At 38.3% G+C, this 13,205-nt stretch overlaps 1 pseudogene; it reads right to left on the bottom strand.

Annotated features, from left to right (window-relative positions):
- Nucleotides 1-9,929, bottom strand: part of LOC143398281 (UBX domain-containing protein 2A-like) — a 28,530-nt pseudogene extending 18,601 nt beyond the window's left edge.
- Between the last annotated feature and the right edge of the window lie 3,276 nt (nt 9,930-13,205).

The raw sequence follows: 13,205 nt of genomic DNA, 5'->3' as shown, positions 1-13,205 counted from the left end.
AAGAAAGTTCAGAGAAGAAACGATCAGCCCATGAGAGCCTTAATCCAATCAGTGAATCACTCACCTGATGGGATTAATTGAGTGGTTGCTGAAAGCAAGGGAGAGGTGTGGCTGGAGGAGATGGGGCATTGGGGACATGGCTTTGGGGTATATATTTATATCTGGTGAGTGGAGATCTCTCTCTCTCTCTCTGCTTTCTGATCATTATGTGAGCTGCTTTCCTCTGCCACAGTCTTCCTCCATCATGTTCAGCTTCACCTTGAGCATGAGGAATGGAGTCTGCTGTCTGTGGACTGAGACCTCTAAAATCATGAGCCTCCAAATAAACTTTCTCCTCTATAGTTGTTCTGGTCGGATCCTTTAGTCTCTGCAGCCAAAAACCTGATTAAAACAGTATGGCCATTTTAACTATTAATTTTGCCTGTTCATGAACATGGGAGGTTATTTTCTATCTTCAAATGTCTTATTCAATTTTTTTCATCAGTGTTCTATAATTTTCATATATATAGGTCTTTCACACTTCCTTAGATTTATTCCTAGGTATTTTGTGTTTTCTTGAAGCTATTGTGAATGGAATTGTTTTGATTTCCTTTTCAGCAAATTCATTATTGGTATATAGGAAAGCTGTTGCTTTTTATATGTCAATTTTATATCCTGAGTATGTCCATCTCCTTATCATAATGTTGTGTTTAGAGCCCTTGAGCTCCTCTCGTCTAATACTTCATAAAATTATAATAGGTTATCGTGAGTTATAGCCCCTCACTGTGCTGTTACACTAGGAATTATTATTCCTACCTGTGTTTGTGTGTCCATTATACCTCCCTCTGTCATTCCACTTCCTCTGCCCTTACCAGCCTCTAGCAATCACTGTATAGAAATGTCCTTCTGCTAGCACTTGGTCCTTGCCAGGAGAGGGGGGTCAAAGTAAAATGAACTTGTTGGTTGCATCTCAAGAGAGCAGCCATGATACATCAAGGATGCTAATAACAAGGGAGCAGTATATCTGTCCCCTTTGCTCTCACCCTTCCTGCAGTTCTGACCCCCAGCATGTTGTACCACTGATGCTTTTTCCTTGCTTTTAAGCTGAGATCTCTGCAGTATAATCTCAGGGAAATTATATCAAGGATAGAATTGTAGACCCCTCTGAGTACCAGAGACTTTGCCTTTTTAATTGCACCCAGATTCTAGCAACAAATGTCCACATCATCTAGGCAGGAGGACACTAGCTACACTTACATCCAAACCTAGTGTCCAGCACTTCTTGTGGCAAAAAACAAAACAAAACAAAACAAAAACCCAAAACTTACATATTTTCTGTTATAATGCAGGCAAGTAAAGCTCTTTCTGTTCCCAGTATAAATGAAATCATGATACTGTAGAATTTGCTTCTTTTGAGGAGCTAATACCAAAACTGTTCTTAGAGTCAAATTCTGGTCCTGCATGATTTGGCCTCTGTCTGCATCTCTAACATGTGGCTGGTTCATCCTTTGGTTTTCAGCTCAAGCCTCAACTTCTCCTATGGGCATTTACTGATAGACCATCTACAGGGGTCCTTTCAGTCATTCTTTCTCATTAGTCAGTTCAGATTCCTTTTTTGTTCTGAATTTGTGTTTGCTTGTAAATGTGTCTTTCCCTCAGTAGAATGTTAATTTCTAATGTTAATTTCTGTGAAACCTGTCTTGTTTACCACTGTGTCCACAGCACCTAGCCAGAGTGCCTGGTGATATTTAAGGACTCAGTAAGTATTTGTTGATTGAGTGAATGATTATTGTTTATAACAGTGAAAAATTGGTGACTATTTATTTAGCAATGGTGGTTCATAAAAATATGATAGGATCATGTGATTATATTACACACTATATGGAAAATATTTATGGGAATAAAAAAATGTTAGTCCTATTTTTGTAAAACAAAATTCTGTCTTCAGTATTAAAAAAATATTACAAGGTAACTAAGTATGAGTGATTCCTCTTCCCCAACCCTGCTTTCTTTCTTTTTTTTTTTTTTGCTTTGGTACTAGTTGCTTAGGGCCTCACTAAAATACTGTGACTGGCTTTGAACTTGTGATCCTCCTCTCTCAGCTTTCTGAGATGCTGGGATTGCAGGCATGTGCCACTGCACTTGGCCTCACTTGTTTTTGAGCGGAGTCTTGTTATGTTGCTTAGACCTGACAGGAACTTCCTGTCTTAAAATCCCTTTGCTTTAGTGTGCCAAGTAGCTGAGACTATACGTGCATACTACCACACCCGGTTTTCCTTTCCTATTTTCAAAAACAATTTGTGTTTGAAATATTTTATACAATGAAACAAGTGATACTTTTACAGTGACAAGAATGATTCTAAATGGAATTATGCAATAATGACTTAACATTTGGGAAGGACATGCGGTTTCAGCTTTTGAATGTATGATCCCAGGGTGCCTATCTAATTGATGGTTAGTACTATCCTGAAAAAAGTGGATGACGATGTGTGATACAGGTTTCCCATACTTCCAGGCTGAGCCAAATTAGCATTAATTTTCCTCAAAGGTTTTAGCATCAGAGGAAGCCCCAGAGAGAAAAAAGTACCTCTTCAAGATTGTCAAATGGGAAACAGATAATGTTACAAGCATTAATATGTAATCTGGAATTGATTCCAAGGTTTTCTAAATTTCTTTTGCAAATGGCACAATGGAATGTGAAAAACACCCTGCTTATAACTGGCAATTTATATAAAACCTCAGTGGAGACAAACATGATGTCTATAAGTCCAATTAAAAGAAGCTAAGTCTGTCTAAAAAGCACCTACTTAGCCATCACGGTGAATATTTAAAGCTGGTGACTGAGGCTTTTTTTGGTTGTTTGTGCACGTCAGTGCTTTTGTCCAGTTGGATGTGCCATTTTGATCTTGGAAGATATGTTATGCTTATTGTCCTTTTCTCCCTAGGGGATTGGTGGCTATGGGATATGCACTTGTAAATTTATTTTCTCACTCCAAAGCTGGCTGGCCTCATTCTCAGTTCTTGGCATTTGGGGATAAACCCTAGTGACAGCTCCAGAAGCATGTCCTTCAACATTTAAGAAAGGTTCTTGTGTCAAAAAGAAGGGACATGGTTTTAGAACAGCTTGGAACTTAGTTTTCTATCTTTTTCTGCACCTCTGCACATGCTGGAAGACATTCCCATTCTTGATACACACAGGCATGTTCAGATTGCAGGGTAGAACATTAAAGGGAGGCATATAGGTTATGTATTGCAGAATAACTATTACTTTTCTCCCATCACTGAAGACAGTGTATCACATAGCCACCAAGTAAGTGATGTTCTTATTTTGATAACTTAAAATCATACTAACTTATTTATTTTGATGTTTTTATCAGTGTCATAGTTAACATAGTAGTTGGGTTCATTTTGAAAAAATCATGCCTGCATGGAATATATTTTGCTCCATTTCAGTCCCAGTAATTGTTCTCACAATCTCTTCTTCCCTTCCTGTGTTTCCCTTCCTCTACTTGACTTGTCTTCCTTCTATTTATTGTTTTAATTAGTTGGTGCTTTATACATGTACATAAAGGTGAAATTCACTATGTGTTTGGTCAATTTCATTTCTATTCCTTCTTCCCCCTCAATTCCTTTCCTCTATTCTACTGATTTCACTTCTTTTTTTGTGGGATCCCCTCCCTTCACTTTAAAAACCATTCTGAAGCTTTGGTTTGAATATTTGTTCCCTCTACCACGTAACAATTGTAGGGTCTCATGGTTTCCTCCACTTTTTCTCTGGAAACAGGGTGCCTTAACTGTTCTGTGACCTGTCCAGCTTCATGTTTTCCCAGAGGCTTTAACCAGGTGGGGGCATTGAACATTCCCAGGCACTGAAAAGGGTATGTTTAGGTTCTTGCCCAAAACACTGGAAGAAACTAGCCCTGGCCCAGAGCCAGATTCTTTCAGCCTCATATAAATTTTATTCCCAAGCCCATTTCTATGGACATCCCTGGGTATGACATCCCTGGGTATGACATCCCTTTCTCTCCAGATTCACCATGAGAATATGCTGCAGCCACCCTATACTTAAATTTCCCTGGCAAAGGCTTCAGACTTTGACTTGTCAAGCCTCCACAATTATAAGCCAATTCCTTAAAATAAATCTCCCTGCTTTTCTCTCTCTCTCCACATCTTGCTGGTTCATTTTTTTTTTCTGGAAAACCCTGTACAATACATGGCCTCATCTTCAAGATTCATCCACATTGTTACACTTGTCATAACTTTTCTTTTGAAGGCTGAATAACATAGTAGTTAGGTTCATTTTGACATAAAGTATGTATGTACCGCATTCACATTTTGTTTAGCCATTCATCTATTAATGGACTCTTGAGTTGCTTTTACCTTTTGGTTATTATGACTAATGCTGCTATAAACAAACATGCACAAATATATCTTTAAGATCCTGCTTTCACTTCTTTTAGGTATATCCAGAAGTGGAATTGGCAGATCATGTCGTGTTCTATTTTTAATTTTTTGAGGAACCCTCATACTGTTTTTCCATAGTTGTACCATTTTATACAGGCAGTATATAAAGTTCTAATTTCTCCACATCTTGCCAATACTAATAGTAGCCATCCTAATGGGTTGAGAGAGTATCTCATGGTCTCTTTGATTTACATTTACCTAATGATTAGTTTTATGGTTTGGATATGAGGTGTCTCACAAAAGCTCATGTGAGACAATGCGAGAGGTTTCATAGGGGAAAGGATCGTGTTGTGAGAGCCTTAATCCAGTCAGTGGATTAATCACCTGATGAAATTACTGAGTGGTTACTGGAGGCAGGTGGGGTGTGGCTGGTGGAGCTGGGAATTGGTGTCATGGCTTTGGAGTATATATATTTTGAATCTGGCAAGTGAAGATTCCCTGCTTCTGATCATCATGTGAGCTGCTTCCCTCTACTACAGTCTTCTGCCATGAGTTCTACCTCACCTCGAGCCCCGAGGAATGGAAGCTTCTGTCTGTGTTTTGGGACTGCTGAAACCATGAGCCCCCAAATAAAATTTTCCTCTTCTACAGTTGTTCTTGTTGGGTCCTTTTGTCACAGTGGTGAAAAAGCTGACTAAAACAATTATTGATGTTGAGCATCTGTGTATGTGCTTCTGGACAATTTGTATATTTTCTTTGGAGAAATGTCTGTTCAGGTTTTTGCCCATTATAAAATTAGGTTGTTTTCATATTATTGAGTTGTAGTTCTTTACATATCATAGATATCTGATATATCAGATTATCAGATATATGATTTATATTTTCTCCCATTGTAGAGATTGCCTTTCTGTTCTGTTGATAATGTCCTTTGATGCACAGAAGTTTTAATTTTGTTCCAATATTCATCTAGTTTTAGTTTTATTGCCTGTGCTTTTGGTGTCATATCCAGGAATCATTGCCAAGTCTAATGTCAGGCAGCCTTCCCCCCATATTTTCTTCCAAGAGTTTTATAGTTTCAGTTATAACTTTTAGCAACATTGTAGGTTTAGTTTGATATGTGCTATAAGGCAAGGATTATTTGCATGTGTATGCCTCTGTCCTTTAAAAATACTATTTACTTCAGAAATCTTACTATTTCCATAGCTTTGGGTGTAATTTTTTTTTTAACCCAAGGGTGATCAAATTACTATATCCAGCTTTTACCTTTTTCCTGGATTCTAGACCCCATTTTCAAATACCACTGAAAACCTCATGGAGGCACTATAAGCATGGCAGCCTGAAAATTCAGTGTGGCTAATTTTATGTGTGAAAATGATGTGTCCTATACCCATCGTAGAGTAACTTAATGAGCAGAAGTAATATATAGGTACATATGGACATAGAAATAAAAATAACTAGGTTTCAGAGAAATATTGTTAGATTACATCATGAACTGCCAATGAGGAGAGGCACATCGGGTCTTGGGGATAGGAGCAAGGTCTTTATAGAGGTATTTTCTATTATAGACAGATATATTTCATGGACTTTCCCAGAACCTAGGTAACACGTGTCACTCAAATTCCTATGGTTTCCTTGTTAAGATATGCTCATTAAGCAATTTTCAATTCATACACAAAAGAGAAATGAGCTTTTACTTACTGGAAACAGCTCCTTTATAAAGAATCCATTGCACGAATGTAAATTTAGCCATCATGCATTTGTAGTGAGCCTGAGACTTTTTGAGTTTATTGAGATAATTCAGCTTCTGGATTGATATTCAGGCACTACTTGACTGAAGGTATGCCAAGACTAGGCTAGACCCCAAGAAAAGATCCCCTTCAGAGGTCTTAGTCCTGCCTGAAACATGGATGGTTCCTCCCTATCCTTGCCCCAAATAATGTTCATCTATCAAACCATAAATAACAGTAGAATATTTATTTTTGCCTTTCCTGTTTTCTACTTTCTTTTTAAAACTTTTATTCATTCTTTTTAGTTATATACAACAGTAGAATCCATTTTGATATAAATATACAAGCATGGAATATATCTTATTCTAATTAGGACCCCTTTCTTGTGGATGTACACCATGGTGGTATTCACTGTTGTGTATTAATATATATACATAGGAAAATTATGTCAGATTAATTCTACTGTTTTTCCTTTTCCTATCCCCTCCCTTCTATTCATTCCCCTTTGTCTAATTTACTGAATTTATAATCTTCCCCTCCTCCATAGTGTTTGCCTTTGAAATGTATTATTACTCTTGAATTCATTATATTTGCCATTCCAGTTGCCAGAAGACTAAATCTCAAAGTTTGATTTATTTACATTCAGGACCAACTTTATTTATTATTATTATCTTTTATTCATTTATTGTTAGATTTATATTATAGCTGTATCCAAAAGACCTAAGAAAACATAAAAAAAGCACAGGGAGGCTAAAACAAAATCCAGTTCATTAATATTAGCCATAACTAACATTACTGAGCTTTTATAATGGGGCATGCAATGTGTTAAGCACTTTATGGGATTTCTCATTTTTCAATATTATTTTTTAGTTGGACATAATCCCTTTATTATCTATTTATTTTTATGTGGTGCTAAGGATCAAACCCAGGGCCTCGTATGTGCTAGGCGAGCACTCTACCCCTGAGCCACACCCCCAACCTAGATTTCTCATTTGATCTCACAAGAATCCTTTAAGGTAAGTCCTATTCATTTTATAATAGAGACTCTCAGAGTACTTTAAGTCACTCAGCTGATTTAATAATAGAGTGGGGATCTGAATCCTAGTAGCTGTGATTTTACTTCAGCATGTACTTTACATTAGTAAGAAAAAATGCTGGCCAATCAATAGTTTTTTTAAACTGCACACTAGGGCTGGGGTTGTAGCTCAGTGGTTGCATGCTTGCCTCGCATGCGTGAGGCACTGGGTTCGATCCTCAGCACCACATAAAAATAAATAAATAAAATAAAGATCTTTTTTTAAAAAAAATAAACTGCACACTATTTAGCTTTGAGATTACTAGTAGTAAATGCAAAGACATTGTGGGTTTAAATAGCTCTGTGGATCTATAGAAAGCAGATTTCTACACTAGTAGAATACTTTTTCTTCCAAGTCTTGAGTTTGAGAGGAGTTTGTTAAGCAGGTCTTTGAGTTAATTCAACAAATGTCATCATTTGAGACTGTTAAGTAAGAAATTCACTGGTGATCCCCATAGGGCTAACTTCTGATTTTATATTTGAGATGAAGCCCAGGGTCTAATGTTAGGAATATGACTCTCTTACTAAAAAAACTTCTGAGGTAGGAGTGAGGGGAGGATAGAAGTATCAATCCAGGTTTACAGCCTAGTATTAATTGCCTTGATTCTGCCTATTCCTGATGTCACTTTTATTTTGCATTGCTGGATGGAATCCGTAGCCTTGAGCATGCTTGGCAAGCACTCTACCACTGAGCCACATCCCTGCCTCTGTTGCCATGCTTGAGGTTGAAGTCCCTATGGCACTGTATGGCTTAGCACACAACCCAGTTTGCCTGCTTCTGGTCTTTTTCCCTGCAAAATCATCCTTAAAATATTAAGCTTTTGGCTTAATATTTCCAAGACATTGCTTTTGTCATTTAATTCTTCTGTTCAAAACACTTGAATAGCAAATTGCTCTAAACTTTTTAGCTTGCTGTTTAGAACCTTGTACAACCAAACTCTGACTGACCTTCATGTCCTAATCACCTTCTATTCCTATAATGGTTGTTCTTAAATTGGAAGATTCATACTCTAGGAGGGATGGGGAGAATTTGAAGCAAAAGGGTAAAACCTAATGGGTCTTATTTTTCAGTTTGAGTTGACAAGAATTAAAATTTTTTTTATGGTGAAATAGCAAATATGGATGATATGTAATTTTTACATTATTTTTAAAGTTTAAATTTTAAAGACCTTTTCAGGGTTTTCTTGGGCCACATTCTGTGACAGTGAAGATTATAAATTCCTCGCCCTCTTCCAGTCAGTGGGAGTTGGAAGCAGATAACAAAAATTGACCCTGGCATAACCTTTTGTACATTCCCACATCCATGCTTTTACACAGCTTGTTGGAACACTGGCTTCTCTCCTCAAAAACCTTTCCTCCAGGTTCCAGAAGTTCTTCCTGATACTCCTGACCTGTCCGGAAATCCAGACAATTTCCAGAGTCATTCCCAGGAACGCTTGCATAAAGTGCTCCCTGTTATTTTATAGAATCATACTTTCAGAAAAGTTGAGAATCAACTAGCCCAATTCCCAACTGAAAAAAGGAGAAACTTTAGGGAGCAGAAGGGATGTTTTGTCCTAATTTGAAGGTGAGCCCTTTGAAAAAAAGAGTCGTAACTTCTTCCAGGTGCCCTGAACGGAGTCGGAACAATTCCACGGAACTGTCATCTCCAGAGCGCTTTCACTTAGACGCATTCATCTCTTGAGGCTGAAGATACTGCACAGCTTGTGGAGGTGGCAGGGCAGGGTTCCTCTGTTTTAGAGACAAAATAATGAAATTCCAAACATGCTATAAGCTGACAAAAGCCTGGACCAGAATGCAGGTTTTGGATTCTCGAGTGCAGCGCTTTGACCTTGGGGTATTTGGTAAAATATAGGCCAATTTGATCAAGTCAGCCACTGCTGAGCGCCCAGTACACTTGGCGCTAATGGACAGAAGCTCAACTAAACACCCCTGCACCCGTCCGAAAAGCAGAGGGAGTGGGGCACTGAACCAGAAGTTGTGGTCTGGATTCCCACCCACATCCTTCAAGGTCGGTTGCGTCCAGAGTTTCCAATGCCACTTAATGCCGGGCAGTATTGTACCGCCCAAGCTCAATGGCGCAGCCCGCGCAAACCCCTGGTCTTCTAGGTCCCGGCTGTCTTGTGCCGGGGTGGTGGAGTCTGCAGGTGCAGTGGCGCGGGGGTGGGGTGGGGAGGGGGGGAGGGCGCGCTGGCAGCGCACGCTTCTCTCGGTGGGCGTTGGCCAACGTTGACAGTCCTTAGTGCAGAGGCGGGCCAATGCGAATTAGCTACCGGCTGACTTGATTCCTCAGGGGTCTGACCTGTTCGCGCCATAAGAGGCAGTAAGCGACGGTGAGCGCTGCTCAGGAAGGGCCGCCCCAAGGAGACGCCTGCGTGGGACAGGGTTTGCAGTAGGACCTCTGTCTGTATTTTTTCATTTAATCTGCAATTTGGGGGAGGCAGAGGTGAGGGCTGGAATGTCTTTAATATTCCAGGCATCGGATTTCATTTCTCTTTTCTTTCCTTCTTTCTCTCCCTTTTATTTTGAACCCAGGAATGCTTTAGTACTGAACCATGTATATATACACACACACTTTCTGGTGTTTTTAATTTTTTCTTTTAAGGCTCAATTTTATTAAGATGCCCACACTGACCTGCCACTGGTGATCCTCCTGCCTCAGTCTCTAGAATCATTTGAGATTACAGGCCCGCACCACCCAACCTGGCCCCACAACGCACTTCATCTGAGTTTTCAGCATGCATCTCTAACAAATTATTACTTTTAAAAATACATAATTACATATAATAAATTATTAAATTCTAATATCTCTGCATATCCAATATGGGTTCAGCTGTCTCTTAAGATATTGTCTTTTCATAGTTGTTTTATCTGAATCAGGATCTTGATTAGATTCAACTCTGCATTTGTTTATAATCATCCATTTTTTGCCCCCTTTTACAAGCCCTTGTTGACAAAGCTGGATTACTTTTCTTGTAGACTTTCCCATCTAATGAATTTGACTGAGTGCTTGCTTGTGATGTAGTTTAGTTTTTTTTCCAGTTTAACAGTTGAATGGACTAATACTCAAGCATTAAAAGAGAATAAAATTATAGCATTTGCAGGTAAATGGATGGAGTTGGAGAATATCATGCTAAATGAACTAAGCCAATCCCCCAAAACCAAAGGCGGAATGTTCTCTCTGATAAGTGGATGCTAATCCATAATGGGAGGTGGGGAGCATGGGAAGAGTGGAGGAACTTTGTGAAAAGGGGAGAGTTGGGAGAGGAGGTGGCATGTGGGCAGGAAAGATGGTAGAATGAGATGGACATCATTACTCTAGATACACATATGACTGCACATATGGTGCAACTCTATATTGTGTACAACCAGAGAAACAAAAATTGTGCTCCATTTGTGTACAATGAATCAAAGTGCATTCTGCTGTCATACATACCTAATAGAACAACAACAAAAGGAATATTTCCTGGGTGGTGCTTTGTGGTTCCTATTACATTGCATCTACAGCCTGCGAAATTTCACTTTTAGTAGATTCATGTGTTATCAGATGACACTGATTATAAAGTTTCCATTAGCCTTTGCCTAATGGTTGTACTGTTCATTAGTGTTCAGAGTTAGATCCATAATTTCATTAAGGTTGAAAAGGTGGTTTTATGACTTGCTCATTCCTTTTCCATTTACTAGCTAGAGTCATGTTGAGAACTTTTCTCAGCAACTGTTTGGTTACTCTGTAACTCAATTTGTATAGGAAAGGTAGGAAAACATGATGTTTGTCAATTTTGAAAGTAATGATTCGATATTGTAGTAACCAATAATGGTGAAAAATGAGTAGTATTCCATGGTGTGGATGTGTCACAGTTTGTTTAGCCATTCACCTATTGAAGGGCATTTTGGTGGTTTAGCTTTTGGCTATAACAAATGAAACTGCTATGCACATTTGTTTTGCTGGTTGCCTCCAGTCATGGACAGTGATCAAGGGATGGGATTGGTAAAAGAGTGTGCTGAGAGTGAGCACCTCTGGAGTCCCATAAATGTGCTAGGCCATAGGAATGGACCAGAAGCAGCTGGAATAGGGAGATAAATCCCTTTTCCTGTACTTTCCCTCCAGCCCCCTCTACTAATAAAGCCTACCACTGTGTCAACTAGCAAATAAATCTTCCAAAGTCCACGTTCAGTATTATGAAAAGAAGGATTGAAGGGTTTAAACACAGGGCCTTGGGTATGAAAAGAACATACTTTAACACTAAACTCCATCTTGCAGATATATTTTATTTTCTATTCCAATTAGGTATATATGACAGCAGAATGCATTTTGATTCATTGTACACAAATGGAGCACAACTTTTATTTCTCTGGTTGTACTCAATGTAGAGTCGCACCATATGTGCAGTTATACATGTACCTAGAGTAATGATATCCATCTCATTCCACCATCTTTCCTGCACCCATGCCACCTCACCTCTCCAGGCCCCTTTTTCCCTGAGATACAACAATCTGAATTTATGAGTCTAATAACATAACTTTAAATATATAAAACATAAAATTATCAACAAAAAATAGAAATTGGAAAAACCCAGACTGAAAGTGGAGATTTTAACTCTTAGACTGGATAAAACGAAAGTATAAATACATATTTGAAAGGTATAACTAGCAAAATTGATAAAATAAACTGTATCCAAAATTGATATGTATTCTTCTCTAGCATACACACACATAAAAAACGCATAATATACTGGGAACTAAGGCTAATCTCTACAGATTTTGAACAAAAATTTATACAGAACATGTTCTTTGTCTACAATGTAATTAGAAATCTGTGTTTTGCATGCCTGAGTTCTTGTGTTTGAGTCTCACTAGCACAATAAGGAGATAGAGAAAGAGAAAAGGAAGGGGAAATTAATATACTTTTTGATGAATTAAATGTGAAATGTTCTCCTTGGTAATGCTCTTTGCCTGCAGATCTATTTTATTTTCTGTTAATCTACCTATGCTAGCTTTTCTTTTTTTTTCTCCCCCTCTTTTTTCTTTTTTGTATGGGGGTCAAACCCAGGGCCTCATGCATGCTAGGTAAGTATTCTACCACTGAGCTACATTCCCACTCCCATACTAGCTTTATTTTGATTAGAATTTATATAGTCTATTTTTTTCTTGTATTTTTTTTTAAATTTAAATTCGTTTTGGAGTTGTAGATGGACAGCTTGCCTTTATGTATTTTTATGTGGTGCTGAGGATTGAACTAGGTGCCTCATCCATGCTAGGCAAGGGCTCTGCCAATGAACTACAGCCCCTTCAATCTTGTATCCTTTGCTTATAAATAGCACATGGTAGGTTTTCTTTTTTAGTTCTAGGGATTCAACCCAGGGCCTTGCCCAATCTGGACAATCTCTACTTCTGAGTTACATGCCCATCCCTGTTTTCTTTTTAATGAAGTATACCAACAATCTTTTTCTTTTACTTAGAATATTTACTCAATTTACATTGAATGTAGGTGGTAATATTTGGATGTACATCTACCATCTTTTTTTAAAAAATATTTTTAAATTTTTGGTACTGGGGGTTGAACCTAGGGACATTTTAACACTGAGCTATATCACCAGTCCTTTTTATACTTTTTATTTGAGACAGGATCTCTCTAAGTTGCTGAGGGTCTTGCTGAGTTTCTGAGGTTGGCCTCAACTTGAAATCCTCCTGCCTCAGGCTCTAGAGTCACTAGGATTACAAGAATGTGCCACCACTTCTGGAATATCTACCATCTTTTAAAAGCACATTCTCAATGTGCCACTTGTTCTGTGTCCCTAATTTTTCTTTTCTCTCTTTATTCTTTGGATTGAGTTGGTTTTAAACCATTCGGTTTCTCCTTTTTATTACTTTGATAGTTTTACATTCTTTATACTTCTTTAGTTATAGTCATTATTGTACAATGAGTACAGCATACTTCTTTTTGTTTCCTTACTTCCTCCATGCCATGTCATATTGCCATAAGTATGCCATAAGTTGCCTATTCTTTTGTAGGTGATTTG

The sequence above is a fragment of the Callospermophilus lateralis genome, chromosome 4, assembly GCF_048772815.1.
Source record: "Callospermophilus lateralis isolate mCalLat2 chromosome 4, mCalLat2.hap1, whole genome shotgun sequence".
NCBI lineage: Eukaryota > Metazoa > Chordata > Mammalia > Rodentia > Sciuridae > Callospermophilus > Callospermophilus lateralis.
Note: the sequence above shows the minus strand (reverse complement) of the source record. Positions and strands in the feature narration are given on the sequence as shown.